Genomic DNA, 12,249 nt, shown 5'->3' on the forward strand with positions numbered 1-12,249 from the left:
AAATACATACATCACCTGTCAGCCTCTCCTTATCCTATTTTCTAAACGTGGGGGAAGGGAGGAAAAAGGGAGCAGAAATGAAATATACAGCACATCACTTAAAAGAGACAAAGAGTGTGGAGGAAAGAATTCATTCTCACGAGTATCCTTTTCTACAACCTAAAATAACTATGCTGAAGACATTTGGATCGACTCCAAGGCCATGATCTGTTGAAAATTGGCAAAATTCAGTAGGCCCAGTTCAATAGATAGCATGCTAATCACAACTGCACTGAAACACTTGGCACTTGGATCCGATCTTGGAAATAGATTTTATTTTGTCATAATGCTGTAATAAAAACTTGATTAACATAACTGCATTCCGTTGTTTTTGTTTAAGCTTTTGCTGCTTTACATAAAGTATTACAATGAATTACATATATATTTTCTGAAGGTGGTAGAAGATGGCTTTCTTTGCTTGGGCTGGTGAGGAGTTTGGGCTTGGTTAATATTTGGCCAGCTCCAGGACATAACTCCAGGGTTAAAGGCTAATTTTGAGTAATATTAAATTTATTTTCTTCCTTGCTTTTCTCGTTACATGTACTTTATAAATTAAACCAATTAAGGCAGTGTTTCTCAACCTTGGAGACTTTAAGTCCTGTGGACTTCAACTCCCAGAATTCCCCAGCCAGCTAAGCTAAGCTGGCTGGGGAATTCTGGAAGTTGAAGTCCACAGGACTTAAAGTCTCCAAGGTTGAGAAACACTGAATTAAGGAATGCTTTAATGCAGAATTTTTTTGGTAGCAGAACACTTTGTTATTGGCTTGGCATCAGTACCTTGATCTCTGATCACCGCTAGGGTCTTCACATCAATTATGATCAGCCATCAATTGCCATTTTAATTCCCCCCCCAGTGCTATAAATTGTGAAATTAAGCTCAGAATGATGGGGATTTCCCCCAAAATAGACATGATCCCTGAAGAGCATCTTGCTTGGGATTCCTTCAGTCCTTTAGCTAGCTTTGTGTATTACAGAACTGTCCAGCATAAGAGTGTCAATTGTGTGATTTAAAAAAAAAATATCCCCAAAAATTGATTCACAAGTCATTTCATGGAAGATTTTTTTAAAAAAAACTCCTGCCCTGATATAAATCGGAAGTTCGGAGATATATACATTAACCTTTTCCTAAATTAGCTGGCAGGGTGATATTTAACTACTCTTCCACCCACCTGTCCACAAAATAACCTCACAGCAATTATTTTGACAGGGTCAAAGCTTTTCTGAATACTCATTTCCTTGGATGAAAAGTTCAGGATGACAAAAAGCTAAATGGGAAAAAAAGAGATCAACTTCTACTCTTTAAAGACAGAAATAGAAATCTTGAAGCCCTACCTTTCTGGGACAGCCTTCAGAGGATAATCAGATGCCTTTCAGTTGATAATGGCTCTGGAGTACTAATTACATGCGTTTTATTTTATTTTATAATTTGGTAATGAGGCTGTCAAGTCGTCTGACAACCACTGATAAACTATATTAAAATCTTCAATGTCTATTTTATTATTTGATATTTATATGTAAAAGAAGTTCTCAAAAAACCCCAAATAAAATAAAAACGTGTTCTAACCAAACTAAAAAAAATAAAGCAGGAAAAGAACAGGAAATATAGACAAGGGATTAGTAGATTTAACCTACCTGGGGAAAGGATAGTTTACAGAATCATTGGTGTTCTCTGAGCTTAGAGAACTCCATATTTGAATCAACCCTGAGCTACTTATTTCTCTTCTATAAAGGTAAAGGTTCCCTTGTACATATGTGCTAGTCGTTCCTGACTCTAGGGGGCGATGCTCATCTCAGTTTCAAAACCGAAGAACCAGCGTTTTGCAAAGATGTCTCCGTGGTCGTGTGGCCAACATGACTAAACGCCGAAGGCGCACTGTAACGTTCCCGTGGTTCGTCCATGAGGCCAATGTGGAGAAAAGACAGGACACAACCTTTCTCGGGATGGAGCGACGACCCAGATTGGGGGTCTGAGAGCCCCTTTTATTGAGATAGGACAAAGGCAGGAGGAGCAATAGCATGTGCTTAAAAACAGCCTGTAAAAGTACAATTTCTAATCTACTGCTCAGTCTATATATGGTCAAATCCTGGACGTCAATGGTAGGGCACATCTCAGAATGTTATGTTATGCACTATCAGGATGTTATGGAGTTTTAGGAGTTTGTTTTCTCCTGTGTGATTCAGCGTGGCTCTGCAACTATATTACAATAGCGCACGGAACGCTGTTACCTTCCCACCAAAGTGGTTTCTATTTTTCTACTTGCATTTTTATATGCTTTCGAACTGCTAGGTCAGCAGAAGCTGGGACAAGTAACGGGAGCTCACTCCGTTACGTGGCACTAGGGATTCTCAACTGCCGACCTTTCTGATCGACAAGCTCAGCTTCTTAGCCACTGAGCCACCACGTCTCTTCTATAAGGTGGCTTATATTAGGATGTCCGAACTCCATAAAGCCCCAAATAATGTTAATAAATTGCAAACAAATAGAAGGTAAACATCTGCTTCTCCAGAACACAGGTCTAGGACTGAGAGCTGGACCACTAGTCACCAAACATGCTAGTATAATTCTGAGAGAAATCTATTTTTCTCTGTGTCCTGTCAACTCCTGCAACTGCAAAATTATTTTGCCAACAATATAGTAAAATAACTTCTTTTTTTCAATGAGTAAGTGGTGCCTTACCACCACATTATTTATTTTTTCCTCTCACACATGCACGGCCTAATATGAAAAGGAAAAAATTATATAAGAGATGGCAATTGTCCAGTTCCCCATCCCCTGGCAATTCTCTTTTTAGAAATTAAATACTGTCTCCAATTCCTTTTTAGTTTTACTACTAAATTAAAAAGAGTGCCAGAGATCTTGGTTTTTAGAGGAGAACAAAGTTTAAAAAGTACAAAAAGTGTATCTGCACGAGTAAAAATGTCAATATGTATTCTAATATTTCTAACATGGTTGTGGAAATACTGTGGACTGGATCTGATTGACCAGTCTGAATGGTTGAGTGGGATAAATTTTCTACATAAATTCAAATCATAAAATTGAAGCAGATTATTTTCCAATTTATATTAGGTGGGGTTTTTTTTTGTCTTATTTACATAGACCTAGTTTGATACATTTCAGAAAGTTTGTACTGAGATCATAGATACACATGAAACAGAATTATAAATTCTAGAATTAAATGTAAACTGAAATAATTGTCAGCGTTCCAAATACCATGTAGAATTAAATCAGAGTCGAAGGCATGCTTAAAGTTCCAATTTAATAAAACAGGCATGTTGGCACTCTGGAAGTTACATTAGAATCCCACCCAGTTAAAAGTTCATGATCTTGTCCCCACACCCAGTCCATCACATGGTCCAATCTCCTTCTTCCACGCTGGCATCCATGCCCAGCTTCTTCCGGTCAGGTGTACTGGTATGGAGACAAAGGATGACCTTGCTTCTAGTAAAGAATGAAAAACAATACATTCCAAAATCCTACTCCTTCTATTCCCCCCTCCCATTGACTATACTTAAAGAAACAGCATAATGAAATTAGAGAAAGTGTGGCAGGCCAAAATTATAAAAGGAATATAAATGCAGGCCCGACAATAATATTATTAGATGTATTAGACAACTTGATGGAAAAATGAATTATATATACTGTATATATCAATTAATCTGGTCTATTTGAACTGCAACTTGCAACTGCCAGCTTCCCATTGACTTTGCTTGTGGGAAACCAGTAGGGAGTCTAAAGTCATGTGAGGTCCTTGTTTAACAACTTGTGACCCTTACTTAATGAGAGAGACTGCTGGGATTGCTATTGTTAAGTGATATGGTCACACGGTATTGTCTCAGTGATAGAAATTCAAATCCCAAATACTGTTATTAAGCAAGCACTATCTGTATCACAAGGGAAACAAACTGGATGTGGTTTAGGTTATAAAAATCCCATTCCAGGTATTAATTACCATTCTGATTCTTTCCCCCATCCATTCTCTGTCTATATTTACACAGAAAAATAAAATGAAGCCAACACTGCTTGTCTTCTTTTCATGGTAACTGAAAATGAGAAAAACTAATTCCAAACAAAGAATAAAAGAGAGGAAACAGTAGTAGCTTGGATGGCCTGAAACAAATTATAGCAATTGGCAGCTCATTAGTAAATGGGTGTTTTAAATCCCTGATTGGTGGGTCAATTCCATAAGCACTCATTGGCAGGTATGTTAGATTTTCCTTTCTTTCTCTAGTTGTGCAAGTAGAGGTCATTTATTTTTGTGAAAAACCTCCTCTACTTTTAAGGGGAGGGGGGGAAGGTCCTGTGATTCTTCATAGGGTGGTCCTATGAGTCTTCATCTCCTACAGCACCCTGACTACTAACTCACAAGTCATTGTTGAAGCCTGGTGTTTTCTTGGCAAAGTTTCAGAAGTGGTTTGCCATTGTCTCCTTCCTGTGACCGACCCAAGATCACTGTTAGCCATGAACAACTAGATCCACAAGTGTAGGTTCAATTAAACTGTTTTATCACTAAAGAGTGTGCACAGGAATATTCTCAACTAACACTTAGAATCTGCTTGGAGTTAAGAGAAGGATCCACAGAATTCAAGGGAGGCTGGACTTAATTCGGCTGTGGCTACATAGCGATTCTAGGCTGATCACGCTTTTAACTCTGCCTTCAGATTCTGCCACTCCTTTTCCATCAGTCACCCAGCTGACTTCTTGCCTAAGATGGGACTGGAACTTATGACCTGGTTTCTATTCTGATGCCTTAACCATTACATCAGAATGGCTAATCTCAACAACAGAGAAAATGTCATATGAGCAGGGGTGAAATTCAGCAGGTTCTGACAGATTCTGGAGAACCGGTAGTGGAAATTTTGAGTAGTTCAGAGAACCCGCCAATATCATCTTTGGCTGGCCCCAGGAGTGGGGTGGGAATAGAGATTTTGCAATATCCTTCCCCCAGGAGTGGGATGGGAATGGAGATTTTGTAGTATCCTTCCCCTGCCACGCCTACCAAGCCATGCCCACAGAACTGGTAGTAAAAATTTTTGAATTTCACCATTGCATATGAGGCATCCTTCAATTGTACACTAGTAGGCAGGAAGGCATTTAACTAATATAGCATGTGTGTCAGTGGTGGGTTGCTCATCCCGTTCCAACCGGTACGGTTGGAACGGGGCCGGCGGCGTCCTCGTGCACAGTTCACGCATGCATCTTAGCACCTGCGTGATGCTCCAGCTGCAGGCGCTGTATGTGCCATGCACCTGCGTGGAAACGCAGAAGCCTTCAAAGACCGTAAGGAGCGTGGGCGGGCGGGTGGGCCCTTCGGTGTTACTTACTTCTGGGTTCACCGACCAACCGGTTTGCGCGGATCACTGCGGACCGGTTGAAACCCATCCCTGATGTGTGTGTAAAGTATCTGAGAGTTTGCAATCAGGGTTGTCAAGTCACCATCCTCCTGCTCATTTTTTGATAAAACAGGAAGGAAGCCTGAAGCTACAGTGTCCTGATCTCTGCAGGAAATGGGAGGGAGGAAATCCATGAGCTGGGTCAATCTTTCAAAGTAGGTCATCTCAGGAAACAAACTACACAAGGATAAGTGAAAAGTTATTTTATCATAACGATATGTGGGAGTGTCCTCGAGAGACGAGGAGGAGAGAGAGGCTGCTAAGGGAATGATGAGATAAGGAGGGGTTAGAGCCTGGAGCTGCATAAAGAGCAGAGAAAGAAACCTCTCTAACTTATCAGGCTGTAAAAGGAGACAGTAAGAGATTTGTATTTTCAAAACTTGCAAGATTCTGTCAAGGTAGTCTTACAAAAAGGTAGAACTAGCTCACCTAGTTGTGTTTCCTGTCAGTGTCTATCTTTGAAGGCTGACATCTACTGATATGGGCTGAAGTAACAGAACCTGGAACACTGATAACATAAGGAAGAGAGAGGGTTAACCTAACCTCCAAGGCACCTGAAGGCAGGACAAGAAGCAATGAGTGGAAACTAATCAAGGAGAGAACCCATCAAGAACTAAGGAGAAATTTCCTGACAGTTAGAACAATTAATCAGTGGAATGACTTGCCTCCAGAAGTTGTGGGTGCTCCAGGGACAAATGGTTGTCCAATCTCAATTGAACAACCATTTCTCTGCAATGTTAAAGGGTTTCCTGCTTGAGCAAAAAGTTGGACTAAAGATCTCTAAGGCCCCTTCATTTTATTCCATTATGGACAGTTAAGATAGTGTTAGTCTGAGCTTCTTTCTCGTGGTTCCTCCCCTTGCCCTGGAATTCAGCCATGTTTTTCTAACTGCAATTGCAGTTTGTCCAAGGTTACCTTTGTGGTTCTCTACACTGGGAGGCAGGATTATTGGGTGGGGCTAGATAATCCACTAATGGGAAGCTGATTCACCCTAAAACTTCAGAATACCTATAGAACTCCCTTTGGGGGAAAAATATGATTCAATGTGTTTTGTGGTTGAACCATTGCTGAACAAGAAAAGTTGCCTCAGCTGATAAACAGCTGACATATATTATGTGAACATGCAAGGTTGATTAGAAACATCACAAATTCAGCATGATAAAACGTCCCAGGCAAGGTGAAAGATAAGATCTAGAAACTTTTGTGCTAGTTTAATTCTCTTTCTTACCATTTTTTTATACATTCTGTGACTTTACAGTTACCTCAAAGTGCCTCAAAAAGAAAAGATCATTGCTTAAATCCTTAGCAATTTGAACATTCGCTTAAATGACTAAGTAAATTCATTTTCTCTTTATCTGTTTTCTAGTTAATATTTCAATAAGAAGCAGAGCAGTGCACTAAATTCAGTAGCGGATTGAAGAACCAGAGATTAAATTACTGATCTACCATTAGACTTTTGGGTTAACTCATTAGGTTCCCTTTCTCACAAGCTGATTAGGAGGGCAAAATAAAGCAGAATTCCTTGCTGGAATAGCGATATAACAATGTTATTGGTGACCACAAAGACACTGCAACTGTAGCAGCAACAGCAAGTACAGTACCATTTCTTTGAAATACAGAAGTATGAGTGACCCCGTGGCACGACAAAACCGCACTCGTCAAAATAGCGGTGATAAAACCGCGTCGCTAAAGCCGCGACGTCATCACCGCCACGACAACAGCGCGGCGACAGAAGGGCACTTTAAAACAGTGCGGCGACAGAAAGCCGATTTAAATTAAGGTAAGGGTTAGGATTAGGTTTAGGGGTTTGCTTTAGGGTTAGGTTTAGGTTTAAGTTTAGGGTTAAGGTTAGGTTAAGGTTAGGTTTAGGGTTAGGGTTAGGTTTAGGGTTAGGGTTAGGGTTAGGTTTAGGGTTAGGGTTAGGGTGCTGAGTACTTTGGAAGGTGCGGATTTGCCCTCCGCGGTTATGTCATCGCGGTAGGGTCGCCTTTTTCCTTAGCGCTTCGGACGGCGTGGATTTGCCCTCCGCACTTATGTCGGCGCGGATAAGGGCTTCGCAGTTTTGTGGTGGAACCGAGTGACCCATCTATGTTATCCATTTATTATAACTCTACCGTATGCATACAGTAATAATTTGCAAAAAAAAAACCATCAGGTTTCTTAGTAAGGCAATGTGTGATGCACGCTCAAAAGTAGCACTGGCTAACCATAATGTTCAAGAATCTTTTATGCCTTGCTGTTGGTCTGAGTCTTCTGTTTAGCAAAAGTTCCGTGTTTTTTTTTTTAATTCTGTAATTTTTTTAATGCTTAATAATTAACCATAAACATTCAAAGACACATACTGCGTGCATCTACAGGGCATATGGTGTTTTTGCATGAATAATAAACCTCCAGCAACCTAGGTCTGCAAATTCCCACCTAATAAGAATGGAGGCCTCTCTTGCACATGCAGCTTTTGTGAAATATTCATTACAGCTGCATTGGTGTTCTGAAAGCAGCTGCATCCCGGCCATTTTCATTGCTCACTTATGAATATTCTGACAGGGGCCACTTTAGAAGGGAAAGAACCTCTCTAACTACAAGGCCGCCTCCTGCCAATTACCTCCCAAAGACTGATTAGACTGATCGCACAACTAGGCCTTCTTTGGATTCCATCTGCCAGCCAATGCCAGCTGACGACCCCCCCCGGGGGAGGGCCTTCTCTGTTGCAGCTCCGGCCCTCTGGAATGATCTTCCCGTGGAGATCCGGACCCTTACTACCCTTCCGGCCTTCCGTAAAGCTATTAAGACCTGGCTGTTCCGGCAGGCCTGGGGCTGTTGAAGTATGAATGTTGCTGTAATTTTAAATTGTTGTATTGTCTTATATATTCCCCCTCCCTTTTTTATTGTAAGCCGCCCAGAGTCTTCCGAGAGTGGGCGGCATACAAAACTAATAAATACAATACAATACAATACAATACAATACAATATGTCATGTGTGACAATTTGCTTAGCTTAGGCATTTTAACAATATTGCATAGCCTATACGCATTTCATATATGCTGTATAATAAGAAAGTATGACATTTTAATCTGGTGTGATTCAGGAAGTGGCGAATACTTACCCAGAATGAGGAATACTTTGATCAAATATTTACCTGTATAGTTATGGCTCCAATGCACAAATGGATACACTCTTTACTGAATTACAAAGGTAGAAAAAAAATAAAATTGGGGATCTAACTTGTTTGCCAAATAAAAGGGCACTACAGTAGAAAGAATATAGTATGTGTTGCTGTATACTGGAAAAGTTGAAGAGGTGAATGGTAGAGCATGAAAGCAAATGAAATATCAATTTTATTTACAGCCCAAAGGCCCAAATGAAAGTTACAAGCATAATTTAAACTTGACATTGAATAAAACATTCTAATAACTAAAATATTTAACACGTTACAGAATATGCATAAAACCCCAGTTTATCGATTTGTTACCGAGAGCCTTGCTTTTATAGCAATAGTTAAAAAATCTTGCTGCTATTTTAGGATTTTCATCTGCAAGTATATATATATATATATATTTACATACTGCAGTATTTCTTCCTGGTTGAGATTTTAAAATAGCTAATGTAGCCAGCTAAATTCCTCCCAAAGACTGTTATAAAATTCACAATACAATAAAATATGATCTATCATTTCCAGATCAGTACCATTATAGGGACAAAATTTTGAGAGATGGGGATTTTTTTGAAATATACCATATAGCAGCGATGGCGAACCTTTTTTGACTCGCGTGCCATAAGCAGGAGGAGCGCATGGGGGTCGTGCGTGGGTGTGCCAGACCTATAATGCAATGCACGACACCCCCGGCCCGCATGCGCGCATGACAGGCGCTCCCCCCATTTTTTGCATCCTTTAAAAAACAACAACATACTGTACTGGTAATCAAAACTTAATGTTACTGCTTAATGTTATCAAATGGCAGTAGCCAAGAATTATCAGCCAAACTCCAAACACCATGTTTACTTATAAAATTTGGAAATAATTATAAATATATTCTTCACCTCTCTAAATATTTCAGTAGCTTATATTTTAGTAACTACTTTCAAAAGCCAAATTATTGCTCTCTGATATGCTATATGGCAGGGATGGCGAACCTATGGCACACGTGCCACATTGAATTTGTCAGGGCACGTGAGGCATTGCCATGTCAACTGGCCAGCGTGCATGCGCACGCTGGCCAGCTGACTTTAGCCTTCTTTTGAGGCCGTTTTTCGCCGTCCCCTGGCTCCAGAGGCTTTATAGGACCCTGGGGAGGACGAAAACAGCTTCCCCCTCCCCCTGGAGGCCCTCCGGAGGCTTCAGAAGCTTCCCTGAAGCCTCCAGAGCATAAAAAAACCAGCCCTAAGGGCAAACCGGAAGTTCGGGAATGGACTTCCGGTTTGCTCATAGGCCCGGTTTAAACCCTCTGGAACCTTCAGGGGTCTTCTGGAAGGCTTCGGAGGATGAAAAACAACCCTACGAGCAAACCGGAAGTCACAAACCGGAAGTAGGACCGGTTTAAGCCCCCCCGGAGCTTTCAGGGGCCTTCCGGAGGCTTCCCTGAAAGCTCCAGAGGACTAAAAATGGCCCAATGGACAAACCGGAAGTGGAGGATATATATTTATAATTATTTCCAAATTTTATAAGTAAACATGGTGTTTGGACTTTGGCTGTTAATTCTTGGCTACTGCCATTTGATAACATTAAGCAGTATTAAGTTTTAATTACAAGTATATGTTTTTTTAAAAAAACAAGGAAAGATTGCTTCAGGAAATCCCAAATGAATCCTTTGTAGATACTGTGTACGGTTCAAACAGGTGACTCAAAACATTAGCCAGATTGGCATTGATCCTAATTATTTATTCTCCAGGGATCATGAATCAGCAATTCATTGCATCAAACAAATATATAAATGGAAAAATGGAAGATGGAGAAGTAATCAAGCAAAAGCTCCTAGGATTATTGAACCAATGTAAGGGAACTAAAAAGTAACACGTTTGAATTAATCATAAGTAAGTGTTAAAAATGTTAGATTTTTTTTTAGAAAATTCCATATATTTGTTTCAGGTAACTATAAAAATAGAAGGAATCAACTGAGTACAGCTATTCCTTGACTTACAGCTGTTCGCTTAATGGTGGTTCAAATGAAGGATGATCTCAGAAAGGATGCTTTATGACCTATGTACAACCAGTTGCCAAACACTCGTAATCATTTCCACTGTAAGAACGACTGCAACAATTAAAATCCCCACACCATTAGGAGGATGGTATAAGGACAAGACAGTGGCTGCATCAACATGCCAGCTTAAAAGAATCAAGAAGCCTCAGTGGGAAAGTATGTTTCAGTTAGTGGTGGGTTCCTACCCATTTGGACCGGTTCGGCCAGATGGTAGTTTGGCGAATTGGGTCACTGGAACCAGCAGCAGTTCCAATTTAATAGAGCAGACATCTTAGCACATCTGTGTTAATCCCAATTCTGGAAATGACATCAGAATTCCACCCAGTTAAAAGTTCATGGTCTTGTCCCCACACCCACAATCCATCATATGGTCCAATCTTCTTCTTCCACGCTGGCATCCACACCCAGCTTCTTCCGGTCAGGTGTAAAAGTGCAGAGACAAAAGATGACCTTGGCTTCTAGTAAAGAATGATAACAATACATTCCACAATCCTACTCCTGTCTATTCTCCCCTCCCATCGACTATACTAATGAAACAGCGTAATGAAATAAGAGAAAGTGTGGCAGGCCAAAATGCTAAAAGGAATATAATTGCAGGCCTGACAGATGTACTGCGTAGCAATGCTTTCAGGTATAGCAAATTTTTGCACCAAAGTAAGTAAAACCAGTGAAAAACACAAGGCATGGGCACAAATGAATAGACAGATGGCATTCCAGAGGGTGCTTTTTTTTTTTTTTTGTAATGAATGGGAATTTAGAAGATGCTTTATTGTTAACACCAGTCTTTTAACCCACTTTATAGAAAATGTCAATGTAGTTATCCAAAATAAATAAGAAAGGGAAACATGTTCAGGCCTTGGGGATTGCCTAAAGTGGTTATTTGGAATCGGGCATGCATATTTATATGCTCATCAACCTGCTGAAGTAAGAAAATAGTGTCATCATAGGAGGAAGGGAAATATTGCTCCACAGATATAATAAGCTGTAATAACCTAGAAGACTGGGGGGAAAAAAAGAGAGGTAACCTAGAAAACCGAGAAAGGAAATTGCTGCCACTTCTACTCAGGCTATTCACAACCAAAATATCAATAGCACATTCTTCTCATTCTTATTCAGTTCCTTAGCAAGTGTCATGTATTAGCCCTCATAAGAGAGACAACGGAATATCATTAGTCTGCAAAAATGTCAGTGACGACGGAAAACGGATGAAAATTGATACCCCTGATCAAATTCTGATTTATCCCACTTCTCTAATGCACTGCCCACATTTAATGTAGCTGAAAGGTTTTGGAGATTCACACACACCAACAATAAAGAAAACACAGATGCACATAAGTGTATTGTATAGTAATGATGTGCCTTCTCTGGGAAAATGGTGTGCGTTATGTGAAGATTTTTTTAAATGTGTGAATTACCGTATATTTCCTAGTAAAAAAAAAAATGCCCACTTTTTCGTAGCCATTGAAAATTCAAACTGAATAACTAAGATCAAGAGGCTAGGACCAAGGGTTACACATCTAAAACAAATATGTCTTTTGTGCTTTGAAGTAACACTTTTTGCTGACATTTATTATTTCATATGGTTTTCCATATTACCATGGCTACCAGTATTTTGTCATCCATC

At 40.1% G+C, this 12,249-nt stretch overlaps 1 protein-coding gene across 2 annotated transcripts in view; it reads right to left on the reverse strand.

The window, feature by feature from the left end:
* Window positions 1-12,249, reverse strand: part of DPYD (dihydropyrimidine dehydrogenase) — a 646,680-nt gene that overhangs the window by 148,594 nt on the left and 485,837 nt on the right. The gene's annotated exons all lie outside the window — the stretch shown is intronic.

This window comes from Thamnophis sirtalis, unplaced genomic scaffold (assembly GCF_051295495.1).
Source record: "Thamnophis sirtalis isolate CommonGarterSnake01/CBP01778 unplaced genomic scaffold, rThaSir2_p1.2 scaffold_7, whole genome shotgun sequence".
In the NCBI taxonomy this organism is placed as follows: Eukaryota; Metazoa; Chordata; class Lepidosauria; order Squamata; family Natricidae; genus Thamnophis; species Thamnophis sirtalis.